Source organism: Syngnathus floridae, chromosome 15 (genome assembly GCF_059516105.1).
Source record: "Syngnathus floridae isolate MCC-2025c chromosome 15, RoL_Sflo_1.0, whole genome shotgun sequence".
NCBI lineage: Eukaryota > Metazoa > Chordata > Actinopteri > Syngnathiformes > Syngnathidae > Syngnathus > Syngnathus floridae.
Genome location: NC_142427.1, coordinates 11,699,962 through 11,714,305, shown reverse-complemented (window position 1 = coordinate 11,714,305; position 14,344 = coordinate 11,699,962). Strand labels below are relative to the sequence as shown.

The 14,344-nt window shown below is 40.7% G+C and overlaps 1 protein-coding gene across 2 annotated transcripts in view; it reads left to right on the top strand.

Annotated features, from left to right (window-relative positions):
- The window catches only part of LOC148386723 (cell adhesion molecule 2-like), a 225,844-nt gene that overhangs the window by 86,513 nt on the left and 124,987 nt on the right, over positions 1–14,344 (top strand). Inside the window, exon 7 of one of the 2 annotated variants that reach the window (XM_088399693.1) lies at positions 9,267–9,348. The gene's annotated coding sequence lies outside the window, so the exon portion shown is untranslated. Of the gene's footprint in view, positions 1–9,263; positions 9,349–14,344 lie in introns of both variants that reach the window. The other variant, XM_088399691.1, reaches the window with a different exon arrangement.

Sequence of the window (14,344 nt, the reverse complement as noted above, 5' to 3'; positions counted from 1 at the left end):
AACCATCAGTGGGCTTTTTCATATTTTACTGCACAGACACAGTCTGTGTTCCATGGCAGTTTTTACTCTTTGGCAAGGTAGATACATTTGAAAATGACTAGACAGTCGCATAATGTCCAAGTTGTTTGTTGATCAGATTCCACGTTTAATCCTCTTTGAGTCGCAATGCGTGTTATTCTCTTCTCGGCATTGATGCATCATTGAATGGTGAAGCGACAACAGGCGACATTTATTTGAGGAAGGACCAAGTTACACTATTGATACCATCATGTCCCCCCCCCCCCCCCCCCCCCACTCTATTTGAGTCTTCCTCCACTTCCTCCGCTTGTCCTTTTGCTGTTGGTAATCCCGTCATTGTTGTCGCAAACACTTTTGTATTTCCAACATAATTGGATGAAGTGGCGCTGTCCAGACAGGATTGGCACAACAATCGTTAGCTGTGACTCTCTTTTTACAGACAACTCCACTTTGTGTCCATGAGAAGAAAAGAGAAGAGATTTGAGAGCTTTGGAGAAATGAAGGCATTCTCCCAAAATGTACGAAGACAGATTTGCAAAACAGAGATTTTCGGTCCAGTCCTGTAGCAAAAAAATGATAATCCCTCTCATGCCTTCTAACCACAGCAAATGTACGTGTGTCATTTCCAATTGTTTAGACTCAGAAGCTCGGATTTTTTAAAAGTTTTTGGTTCCGGTATCCAAAATTTCATGAGTCTCAAAATGTTTTTACAAAAATTGCATCAGAGAACTACTTTTATTTTCAAAAAGCACACTACTGATATCAAATAAGATGCTTGAGACAGCTGAGCTCCAAATTGAAATCATTATGTTGGCTCTGTCTGCCACTGTTATTTTCTCTTCAATTTGTCCTTCAACTATTCATTTACCTTCGCTTACAGATGATCATCCTGCAGTATATATCAAAGCCAGGTCTCTTTCGATTTTGAATATCAAATAGAAAATGACAAAGGCGCACTGCGTTCTTTATAATGTGCTGTCAGTCACCATTTTGAACAATTTTTGTCACTCAAAGATGACTGTGGCATTCAAGTTGAAATCATTTTACAGCCTTTCGCAGTATAGAGACTTAGACGATGCTGTCTGTCCAATAGTTCGGCAGCATTCACATTATAATTTTTATTTTGGGTGGCTAAAACAGTCAATGAAGTCGAAACGACTTTAAAATGCTTCATTGTAGTTTTGCTATTCATGTCAAAAATGTCAAAACAAAGCAAGCAAGTTGTTTGCCCCAAAACAATTTCCTTTCATTTGGGACAATTAGTTGAAAATGTGGGGAAAGCAATTTTCACATCACTTGTATTTCAAACTTTGATTGAAGTTTGTTACCTTGAATTTTTTTTTTCTTTCAAGGCACAACAACTGTGAATCCTCAAATGTCAAAAAGGTCGCAAGTAGTTATATGTTGAGCCCAATCTCTTGCTAAGTACCAATTTTTGATTGAGTTGTTTTCAGATTTACGGGGATTTTCGTATGTGAGCGGAACAACTGGTAGATTCCGAATGGTTTATATCTGATCTAAGATGCTTGAGGTAGTGAAGGTCAATGTTCAATAGCCAACCTCTGTTAATCGGATTTGGTCTCTTCGTGCTTCCATTTCTATGCTCGACTTCCTTCCAGCACGAGCTTTTTACTTGTAGAACTTCTCGTGTAACTTTTCTCTTTGCACTCTTGAATACTCTAAAACAGTCCCCTCTCCAAAATCCCTGACTAATACAATAATCCATACTGTAGCTCCTATTGCTTTTTTTTTTACTTTCCCATCGCTTTCAAATCCATACAGCCATCCGGCCTTGGGTTGCGACGGCAACCTTTTCCTAGTAATCTATCAAATTGACTGGGTCTTATGGAAACACAAACTCCTCCAATCTATTGTGTAAATATAATTATTTGCGTCTGATCTTTTCGTTGCGGGTGTCAGTGGCCTCCGTTGCCTGTGGAGCTCATTAATTGGGATCTATTTGAGCCCGAAAGAGGAAGCCAGTTAAGGAATGTTTCGACTTGAGGGTTTGCTGAATGGCATTTTAAATGTCAGCACACAAGCCCATGAAAGGCTCTTCATCTGTAGTAATTAGATGAATATTTAAGTAGCGCATTATCTGGTCCTGGCAGACAAAAACAGCCTAAATAGACAGGCTCTCTGCATTTATCATGGACACTGTGAATCATTAGCGCTATTGTTTGTTTGTCCCGCCGCCATCCTTACTCAAAAGGTGACACGCCTCTTGTTGTCACTTACTCGCTTTTGAGAAACAATGCGGTCATTTAGCTTCCCATAGTCAACAACACCTCGACTTTTTAAATATCATCACCTGACACTCCTTTTCAACAACTTCTCCACGAGATTGATATTGCGTGTATTGGCGTTCCTCGAATATTTTCCATTCCTCTGTTAGAGACAGTGATGTCGTCGCTCAGGCTAAAATGGGAGATATTGACTGTTGCGGCTATAATGGGTTTGAATATATATTCATTTTATTTAATTTTATTTAATTTAATTTTATTTTATTTGCCTCTCCGAAGAGGCAGTGGCTTGATGGTGTCTCCGAATATTATCCGTGACCTTTTAGGTGCATGAGGTTTCCAATGTTGTTGTTTTTGTCCTCTAATTGTCCAACTAATTAATTTTGATTTTTGATTGAGTCTAATTGATATTGTGCTTGTTTTTCCCACTGTGCACTGCCTTTGCCATTACAAACTACTCCTTTCTAATTTGTTGTAAGTCAATCGGGAGATAAAAGGACTTTAATAAATATGACCTTTGTTTGTGTGAGTGTGTACGTGTGTGTGCGTGCTTGCGCATGCGTGTGTTTGTGTTAATTGTGAAAAACAATTGCTGTTGGTGATGATTTTGAAGTAACGTTATCAATATTTTTGTTAAACTTTGCCTAAATCACTATAATTAACACAACCAATCAATGCGAAACGCTCTCAGACACCACAAATTGAAGAAAACACATTTCAGAGAAAAGACATTTTGCACCTCATAAAAATCAGAATGCCATGCTTCATAATAATAATAACAATGACACATTGCCTTAATCAAAGAAAGGCAAGTGGATTTCTATCTGTATTATTTCAAAGGGAGAATCTTTCTGAACTCCTGTTTTCATCCAAATGTCATGGTAAGCATATTGATGCTGTCTGGAGGACTTTTGTAGCATGAAGGGAGCTTAGCAGTAATAAGAGGGATTTTCACAATGTGCTTAGGATTCTACATTGCTAGGGCCCTCATTCATCATTACTGTTTCAAATTTAAGGGGGCGCCATACAAGCTGGAACCACTGATGTGTTGTCAGGCGGCAACTCGGCAAATGAGAGCCGGCGACGTCGACCGGGGAATAAACACTGTGTGAATAAGTAATCACTCGATAAGATCAGCTTCAATGAGATGAGTGCTTAACCCAGCCCGCCTGAGTTTCGCTCTACCCCGAGGCCACGTGGCTTCACGCGCCGACAAATAAATTAATAAGTACAAACTGTGAGCAAGGGGTCAGCGTCTGAGAATGTTTTGCATACCCCATGATGAGACGCTGGCACCGCTCGGCCCGGGTAGGCGGCGGCGAGCGCTGTTGTATATTCGCTCGTGTTTGTGACAACATGCCCGCTCGGTCGGACGCAGCAGGATGACAGACACTCGCTTTGGTTCTTAATTAATTCCGCAAGTGATCCAAGTCACACTGATGGGAGGACAGTCTTAGAAAGTCATGTTTTGCTGAATGATTACTAATGCATGCGTATTAGGCAGGCAGGCAGGCAGGCTTTTTTCCCCCGTTCAAATTCACAAACCTCTCAACATCAGCTCGCTCAACACCCTCATCTGGCTCGGTCTCAATGTCTCATTATTATTGTGGTGCAGCAAACAAATACAAAAATGCAATCCCTGTCTAATAATGACATTTTTCTATTATATATGAATAGCCTATTGTTGATTTTGTGTAGTGGTAAGGTTAACTAATGGTAGCAGGTTGAATGTGCCCCATCTGCCAGACCACCTCAATAAGATGAGACCAGCACCACCACTGAGCACCGCTGCTGGAATTGGCATTAATTGCTTGAGAGGGGAAAGTAATTATCACAGGTAATTATTACTCTGAGTAGAGTAAGAAACTAGACAAGACTTTCCGGTCGCCTCCCCTGCTGAGGGAAGTTGCCAGATTTCTGCCTTTTAACGCACTTTAATTAGAAGGGAAGAGCCATCGCTTTGAGCTCTCCCCCCTTAAGGGTCTATCACATGCATGCTTACATGTATCCTGCTGAACACACTCAACAGACATTTCATTAGGTACACTTACAAATCAACTTCCTATATTTATGTGTGTGTGTGTGTACGGGGATGTCAGTTAAAAGGTTTTTAATTGCAAGGCGGCGTCCTTCACTATTAAGCAAATGCCACTTGTAGACTGAACTTGCGTGCTTTGGAAGGGGATCAAGGTTGTGTAATGACTTCTCTGGAGACGTGCCCACACTACCTGCTGTGCAGAAAACATGCCAGTCAAGCGCCAGGTGGTCAGCAGCCTGCCTGCGTGGACTTGACTTCTGCAGACGTAACATACACACATAGACACACTGACATACACACACACACACACACACACATATCAAAATGTTATTTCCAGCAAAGGTCCCAGACATGACAAAATGGAGTACAATTATGGTGGGATGATGTGTCTTTCAGATGTCCTTATTTATTATTGAAGTCATAATTAGTTTAGAAGAGCCACATTTAATAATTGAAGTTTTTTTTTTTTTTTTCCCTCTCACCCAATTGGTCACTTCTCCTTACCCAATCAGCTAAGAAAAATAACCCCACAGTCAAAATGATCAATCCTGTATATTGTGATATTTGAGTATAAAAGATTCATCATCTGACTCATAGCCCATAGATTATGATATATTTACAGTTATGTAAACATAGAACCAGAAATGGAACGGTGATCGATCAGTCCAATAGGCTTCAAATGCAGTTGTATGTAGTGACTCACCTTCAAGGCGTGAGCAATAATCTTCATTCTGGGGAAATGGTTCTTGCCAGAAGCCAGCATCCCGCTATTAATATGATGACTTTTAATGTGCTAATGTGCCGTATAAGTACACTTTACCATGTAAAAATCAATGTCATCAATAAGATCCAATACACATGACTGAGAGGGGAGGGGGGGGAGAAATTTAAGAGGATTGCACTTTTTCAGTTGTTGAGAAATGGGTGCGTTGCGGGAGAAAATGGATGATAAAAGCGGCGGCAGCTGCAGGAGGCCTTGCACAAATATGAGGAGTCGTGCTGGGTAATATTCTGCTGATAGAAGCAAACTGTCGTCTTTGCATCCCGGGGAGACGAGCCTGCTTCCGGCCATCCTCGAGTACGAGGAAAAGCCTTGCATTTACTATGTGCGCATTCACCACATGTATGCACTTTAATTAACTGAGGAATACAAACAGGATGGTCGCTCTATTTCAAATTTTATGAGGAGTCCTTAATGATATATGTAAGTGGATGAGGATAAAATGATTGTGAGTGTTTTAATTACATTTTTCCGTAGCAGGCATCTTGACAGTCAAGCGGTAATTAAGTGGACACATACAGTTAATTCTCAAAACTAATTACAACCAAAACATGTAGAGAAGTGGCGCATAAGCAAGAGGAGACGTCGGTGATTTTCAGTTAGAATCCGGATGGAGGTGCAGATCAATTATCATGATTAATTCATGATTTAATTTATTGATACAACATACTGTATCTATATTGCGGGATTTTTTTCTTTCAATGGCTTTTGACACTATCCTTGCTATCATGCCATCACACGTGGGAAAGGAGAGCCACAGTCGTCACTGCCATTAGCATCAAACACAATGAGCACACTCACACAGGAACTGCTATTGGCCACAGCTCACGTCCAGACACTCACGTGTAAACTCATAAGCATTGAACCTTTTCTTTTTTTTTTTTCGATTTGAATAAGTTATTCATGCAATTCATATAATCACACTTGTATATTTGTTCCCATGCCGTCTTGCAAATAAGTGAGCTTCTAATGAAGCAATTCCCAACATTTTCTACTGGCCTGCTTCAAAGCTGCTTTTTCAGTGCTATTTTAAAAAATGCAATCAGCCATTGTTGGATTATAAAGGCGGCAAAGCCTTGAAATGTATATTAATGCACTTCATATGGGTTTTTGATTCCTCCCATTAAGCGGCCAATTTATCTGCTGTACTGTACAAGCAGGCTGCTTTCAAAAGGCTCTTCAGGCAGAAATTAGAAGCTGTGTGTTAATATGCATCTCGTTCACTTCTGCATAAGTCCTTTGCTGGCTGCCGCATCGAATTCCGCCTGCTTGGGATTCACCTAACAACCCCTCTTTGTTTTTACTGTATGCTGTGGATATCAAAATAAAAGAATTTTCTGATGCACCTTCCCCCATCACAGCTGTTTGGGGTAAAAGTCATGATTTATTCATTTAACAGAACCTTTTCAAAATTTGGAAGCCAAACAACCCCTTCAACATGTCACCAGAGCAAGCGCGCCGCCTTTTCACCCATCTGAAATTCTTCACTATTTCTCTCGCTTTCCTCCTTTGTGACTTATAGAATCAACATTACGTGTCCTGCCTTTAAATCGCCCAGTTTTTACTCGGTTGGATTCACATGCGTGCATCTACCACATCATTTTCTTGATTTAAAGAATTTAGACTCATTGAGCACCTGAAGGACTCACTCCACAAGTGACAGGGGGTGCAGACTTTTTATAACCACCGTAGCTCAGCATCTTTTTTAACAGACTAATATCACTTCCCGAGTCTTTGTGCATGTTTACATGCGAATCACAATGCATATTCATGTCAATATCATTTCTTATGAGATCAAGCCGATACAGTTCGAGGTATTGGAATTAATTTATAGGCAGAAACATATGGAGATAAGGCATTGTTTTGCACGCCTGAGGTTGAGCTGTTCTGGCTAATTAAACCAATTTAAAAATAGCACGCGACCCCTTTTTTTCCCCGCAGACACTCTGGAGCCCACAAACAAACAGATTGGCGACTAAAAATAAAGCGGGCTATTCTTTGGGCTAGTTGGCGTGACGGCCTTTGACTCGGCGTGCACTTCCTTTCATCCGTTAGCCGTTCTGGTGACTTATCAAGGATATTGCGATCTGCCACGGCGCAGACTTTTATTTTGACGTGCCCATTAAAGCCTTTAAGTGTGTCATGAGTGATAATTGGCGCCGTCTTTGTGTATAGGTCTCAAGCAGATGTTCATAATTTGCTCCCAGCCTGCCGCCACCCTTGCCGCTCAGTCCTGAATGCATTATTGGCAGATTAGCCTAATAAAGGGGAAGAATTTAAATATACCTGCATTCATCAATTTGAAGTAATCCGAAGCGTGATTTGCATGCAGATTCACATTCTTATGTTATACTAAATCCGAGAAGCTAGCCTACACTTTTTAGGTGAATATAAAATGAGAGTAAACTGATTTTGTGTCACTCTCACACTGAATATTTCATGAAGAACAGCATATTCTCCATTCATATTTTTGCATTAGGTCTTGTTTTTTTCATCATTGTATTTGCATGAATTGACAATAAAGCCAACATTGTGGCACTAAGCCGCTACTTAGTACAGTCTGTACCATCCAGTCTGCTCTCAATATACATGCGGAACACAATCCCCTCCTTATTGACATTCTTTCAAACTAGCAAAGCAGAGTCCGATGAGCGTCGGGCTTACAATTCCCCTCCTTTATGATGAGATTTCCATATTATCATTAATAAGAATAAAAGAACGCTCAGGTATGATGAGGCGGCATGAACCGAGACAAGGGCATTTTTTTTTTCTTTTCTGAGTGTGCTTGGATGCAAATAGATGAGTGGAGGAGGTGTTGCATTTCCAAGTAAGTGTACTTTTATTACCAGTAATTTCACATTTCAGTGCCAGAAGGTAAGCAGCAGTAGTGCTGTTTTTGTCCTCCCATGAATTTAATTTCGCTTTTTGGCAACAGACATGAAGCCCAGAATACAATATGCATGCAAATTGGAACATTACGTTTGCAGTTGAAAAGCAATTGAGATCTTTGAAATGTTGTTTGAATGAAATGTACATTTAACACACAGTTGACATTTTAATGAGAAAAGTCCAACAAAGGAGCCGCGCTAGCAAGCATTTATATCTGAAATGATCACACAAATGAATTTCTTGTTCACTCCGGGACGCAATTGTGTGTTTTTGTTGTCAGAATTCGCAAGGTTGACTGGAGTCCATTACGTTCCAGTGGTCCCAGTCCATTTGGGAAAATTAGGCGAAACATGAAAATGATTGCTGTTTTTCCTTGTAGAAATTTTGAGTAAACCTCTCCTGTGCTCCCCTATCAATTTACAGCAAGGCAGCTTAGCTCGAGTTATTTCAAGCATGACCAGCAAAGTAGCTCACAATGGAGTCAATCCTGCACAAAAAGACAGCCGGGAATTGCTACGCACACACCAAGCACATTCACTTTTGCTAAAAGTTGGCTTGCCTTGTAAATTCACACGAGGAACAAATAAGGAAATCATTGGAAGGCATCCCAAATGATTACACCGTAACTATCACTGATGAAGTAGTTAAAGTCGGAACCTAAACAGACTTTATCTTGACAAAGGGCTATTACAAACAAGTGACGCTACATTCATCTCACTGATTGCTCCCTGTCTATTGTTGTGCATCATTTTTAAAGCTTTCATATTTACGGGAGTGTTTTATTCGACCACCTCTGATTGAAAATGAACAAAGTAGTTGAGCTTGGTGGTCAATAAAGGGCGACAGCGAATTAAGCGGTTCCTCTTGGTTAACTTTTGAAAGAGTTCAGTGATTATAGAATCTCAATCTTATTACTGTTTGGAAGGTTTGTTATTGACAAGTTAATTGCTGTCTGACAATGGATTTAAATGAATTCCAGCTATTTCCATGATAAAAGCCATGTGTGCATGCACAATTCAGCTTTCCAAAAAACACACACTTCTCGAGTTCAAAGTGAATTTTCTGCTCAACTTAACCTGTGGAGCCCTCGAGGCTGTTTTTGCAATGAGTGTTTATGATGGATGACATGTGGCTAGCACGTCTGGCGCACAGTCAGCATGTTCTCCACGTGCACATTTCAGCATTTGGAATAATGCACTGCTGTAATCCTTGAAGACTTGTAACATGCCAATTTGTCCCACTTGAGTTGATAAAACATGTGTCACAATGCTCTGTTTTTATATTTCTCTTCCAGCAGGCACAAGGATGCTCTGGCTCTGACCACGACGCGGACGAGCGATGAGCTTTGGCGGAGAATGGATGAGCAAGACAAAAAGCAGGTGAGGATGGCGAAAAGACGAGTGATGAATGAGGGAAGTGGGGTGGGGGGGGGTTGATTAAAGAGGTGAGTCGTGGGACGGGTGCGAAAATGGGCTGGAAAGGGTGAAAATAGGCGAGGGCAGATGAATAGCTGTCAGCGGGGTGCAATGGGTGGTTATTGATAAATCATAAATAATAATGAAAGCCTGCTGATGGGGACAATATGGATAACATAGTGGATGGGAAATCATGAGAGCAAAGATCAAACGTTCCTCCAAAGCAAGGACAACACTGATATATGAATACACGTTTTATTATTAGAACATTTTCATCATCATTTGTCTCACTTTCCCCTCATTTCTTTCAAGACGATTCTTTCAGTCACTTTCTATCAGTCCAAAAGAATATTGCGGCGCAGTGTATTATGACCGCCATTATCTGTATGACTCTAACGGCCTCCACACTGATAACAGTAATCAATTACATCTCCCAGGGTCATTAAGTACTGGAGCAGACTTTCTTTGTACCGTAATAATACCTTGTGCATTTTTTTTTTGTTTCAAGCACCTTATTATTCTCTTCAGCTCTCATTTTTGGATTTATCCAGATTGATGAAGCCATTTATTTTTTAAATCCGCTCCCGTATGCTCCATCGTATTTGACGATGTTATGTACTAACTATTCCCAATGAGGAGAAGTTTGTTGTTGTGTTAATAATAACAATTTCCACCCAATTGTACGTTTTTTTGAGTTCACAGTTGCCGTACTGCCTTTTATTTATTTATTCTCTGACAGACCGAAATGGACGTTTTTATTTGTTGCATTACAGCAGTTCGAATAAGGACAGCTTTTATCAAGTTAAATACTCAATTACCGTCTGCTGCCGTTGTAATGAAATGATTTTCAAAACCAATATTGTGTCGGGAAATGAGCTGCTGGTTTTATCTGGTCTTTTTACATTACACAGAGTTGAAAGGGTAAGTCACCTCTAATTGCAAGATGACACATGGCGACCTCTTATGACATTTCCTTTATGCTGAGTCATAAACGTCTGACCCTTGATAAACCTTGAGAGGAATTTAGGATGTTGAAAAGTTTCAGACTATCAGACTTGAAAGACACCTTAACTAATTCAATGCCAATGACGACTACAGACGTGCATTTGTACCTGGGCTAGCAAGTTAAAAGGCATACACCAACAACGTGAATCCCAAGACTTCAAGATATGTGATTCGTTTTTATAGTTAACGATGAGGAAGGCTTAATTTGTTCTGAATGGTTTTCATTCATACCATCTGCCGCCGAGCAACGCTACAAGAAAGGTCATTTTCTTTCTTTTGCCGAGTCAAGGCAGCAGCTGGTCCTCACTGGACAAAGTGCAGGTATTTTCCTTGCTTCTGTGCACAAATGTGAGCTTTGATCGCTCAAAGAGGGCCTGTAAAGTTACTCAGCCTGATGAGCGGAACGTTTGCGAGCACCCCGAAATACTTCAAGCCTAGCGCGGTCATCTGGACAGCTGTCATAAAGCAAAGGTTCATTACATATTGGGGACTTGGAAATGCATAGTGACACCTGAGTCTTTAAGAAATATTAAAAGTGATTTGATGAGGCATCAAAGTTAAAGGGTCCCGTGAGAAATGGATGTGGAAGGATGGCGCATTAGGAATTCTGCACTGATGTGAAGGCATAAAATGTCTTGATATGCTTTTTACGGCCTTGTGTATGTTTTACGGATCACGGCTGAAAATAAATCTGCCGTTTGCACCGTTATTGTTTTTCGGTTTGTCACATTTTCAAAATAATATAAATAATATAAAAAGGAATACATAAAATATGAGAAAATAATTATGAGAAATTAAAAACTGTATAATATTACAGTGGCCTTTTCATGAGCTACTTTGCAGGTATGGAAACCTCTGCCTTGTTTCTTGATAAACGCTTAGCACTACTACACTCCTGCATTTTAATGCTCTTGTGACTTGAAGTGCAAATTAATTCCGGAACTTGGTGTGGAAAGTTTTGACAATTACTACTTTGTATTTATAAGCTACTCTGCACATTTCCTTTTTCAAATGAAGCAAATTATGTTACTGGCAGTGAATTTCCAAGAACAATTCCAAAGGCCGAGGCAAGAAGTCGCCATGTTTGAAATTTAGTTAAGGAGCGTTGTAATGGCCCTGTAGTTTCCCAGAAATGTCAAAGCTTTTTCCTCACTGTCATAAACACAGTTCAGGAAAGTGTCCTCATTTCACACACCGCTTTGTGTTTGTCTTTAAACGCGATGCCATTGGCGGGTGGCTGGCTATCTGTCGGAGCAAAGCTAATGCACAAATAATGACCTTCGATCCAGACATTGTTATAATGCCACGTAGCGCAGCCGAGTAGATGCAAAGCAGCTTGAACTGTGAATACTTTGGATGGATTGGACACATAAAAAGGAATGAATGGACACATCGGATAGGATTTGGCTCATTGTCATGTATGTGGACGCTCTTACCGGTTAAAAGGTGACAGTATCAGGGGACAATTTCATATTTCTTCCCATTCAACCATTTCCCTTCCACAAAAGGCTAAAGCAGTAGCACAGCTCCCCTTACCACAATAAGAACTTTTTTGCTCTATATTAAAGCAGGAGGGGGAGTCTGCTAGATTGCATAACATTGAACTATTTTAACAATGATAACTTCCCTATCAATTTGCTCCGCCTTTGTCTCAGTCTGTCTTCTATTTCACACACACCCTGCAAGTGTCACCGCCACTGGGATGTTTTTCTCCCGGCCGGAGGATCACAAGGATGCCGAGCTGTGAACGCTTCAGTCTCCATCCACCTCCTCTGGTGTGCGCACTCGCTGCGCTGGGAATTAACAGCTTCACTGTGGTTCATCAACTGAACCAAACACGTCGGCGGAAGAGTGTGGGGGCAGCCACCGAGACGGCACAAAATAAACGATAAACCAGGGAGCGCGTGTCGAATTCCAGTCGTGTGTATCACGAGGATGTAAAAGATAATGGTAGAAAGCAACCAGAGGGCAATAGGCATGGAGAGAACAGAAAATAACAATTAGTGGCTGCTGAGTCAGATTGCCCATGGTGCCCAAATCTTCATTTTGGGGACCCAACCAAACTACTCTCGCATTCAACTTGAGAGCAATGGTTTGTTATTTTCAGCCTGCTTACTGTTCATGGGCCAGGCCATGCAATCACTCCTGCCCTGTAAGGTCCAGCCAGCCCAATCTGCGGGATTTCGTCTTTGTTCTAAAACTTTGTTTCAGAAAAATCAGAAGAATTTAAGATTAAAAGTAGAAAATTGAGACTAAAAGACTTTCTGATCAAAGTTTCTTTCCTTTGTCGTTTCAGTTTTGTTTCCCCTTTGTAACTGACTGCTAGGTGTTAGCAAGTCTTTAAAAAAAAAAGTTAAAACAAAGTGCTGACAATGTGTGCCAGGAAGCAGCCAAGGTAGCTCCCCTGAGTTATTTGATCATAGCGTTCTAGCAAGGAGCAAAGTGCATTGTTCGTTCAGATCAGGCATCTCTGCCAGCCTCGTAATTTACTCCCTATATCATCACCTCTCTTTGCCCTTTTTTACAGCAGCCTTAACCTCCTATGCAGTCCCAGACTTCACACCTTGACTTCAGACCTTTGTTGAAGGTCTCCTGTTTGTCACTTGACACGCAAACAACCTCAAACATATTATTTATTCACTTGACATTGTGTGAGTGTGTGTTTGTATCAATTTGTGTTACTGTTGGATAGAATCAAATATCACATTTGTTTATTTATTTGTATTATGCGAGGCTAAAATCTATTGGGTTCGATTACAAATGACCAATAAGAAATTTTCAGACTATAAATTAATGCTCAAATGATATCATAATCACAGCATCATATGACGTCACTGGCATTGGCTGCAGCTGGTGATTGAACGTAAATAGACAACGGCAGCTGTTTGTTTGTCTGTTTTGTCGGCGGGTTAGCAAGCGTTCTCCATCATGATCAATAGAAGGAAATGGTTGAAACCTCCTGTCCCATTCAGTCTTCTCTCTCCCTTTGCTTGACATTAACGCCAGCTCTCATCACTCCATGTGCTCCTCGCCAAGGGAACCCCTGCTGGCTCCATGCTAGAGGCAAGGCAGTAACTTCTTGGAGCTGTAGATGAAGCACCGTAAACAAGATTGAGGAAAAAAAAAAATCCAATAACATTGATGTTCCTTAGCAAAACGTCTTGAAAGAAAGAGATAAAAGGAATGAGTTGGAGTTGCTGACGACTCTACATCGCCTAGAAGTGAATCATCCAGAATTCTTTACTTTGGTCATGATAATGGGAGTAATAATAGTAATCATACTAATGACATAATTGCACCACTGGAACTGTAATTACCAATTAAGCTATAGTTCATACAATAACGAGAAACTACTCTGTTGCTTAAAACAGCAGCACTTTCTGAATCCCAAATTTTTTGGGAGTTGAGCCAGTTCTGTGCAGGAAATTAAATATGTTAAATCGATGTGGGAATGTGCCGTATTTGGCCCTTGAAATATGCATGAAACCCCCCCCCCCCCCCCCCAGGTGCCAGGCAGCCTGATAATTAATTTTTGGGTATTTTCACATTTTTCCAGGAATTATTTTCTGCATTTCCACCCGTTTCCCAATGAATCTGTATCATAAATTTTTTGGAAGAATTTTGTAGTTTTGTAAAAGCAACCCACTAATATCCCTGCCCGCCCTCCAAGAAAAAAAATCCTAGCTCCGCCAGTGGCTGCAGGAATAAATTTAAGCCCTACCGAACGGTTGCGCTTTTTAAAATCTTAAGCACATATTTGAACGGGAGGCAGCGATTGTGTGATCTGGTTGGAAAGTCTGAATATTTAGCTGAAATGTGATGCAGAGTGGTTAAGATAGTACGCAAAAAAAAACAAAACAACAGCTTACCTCAAGTAAACAGAGAATCATTATTCATTCAAGGCTGTTTGGCATTATCAGGAGACAAGGACGCACGCACGTTTGAATCCGTAATG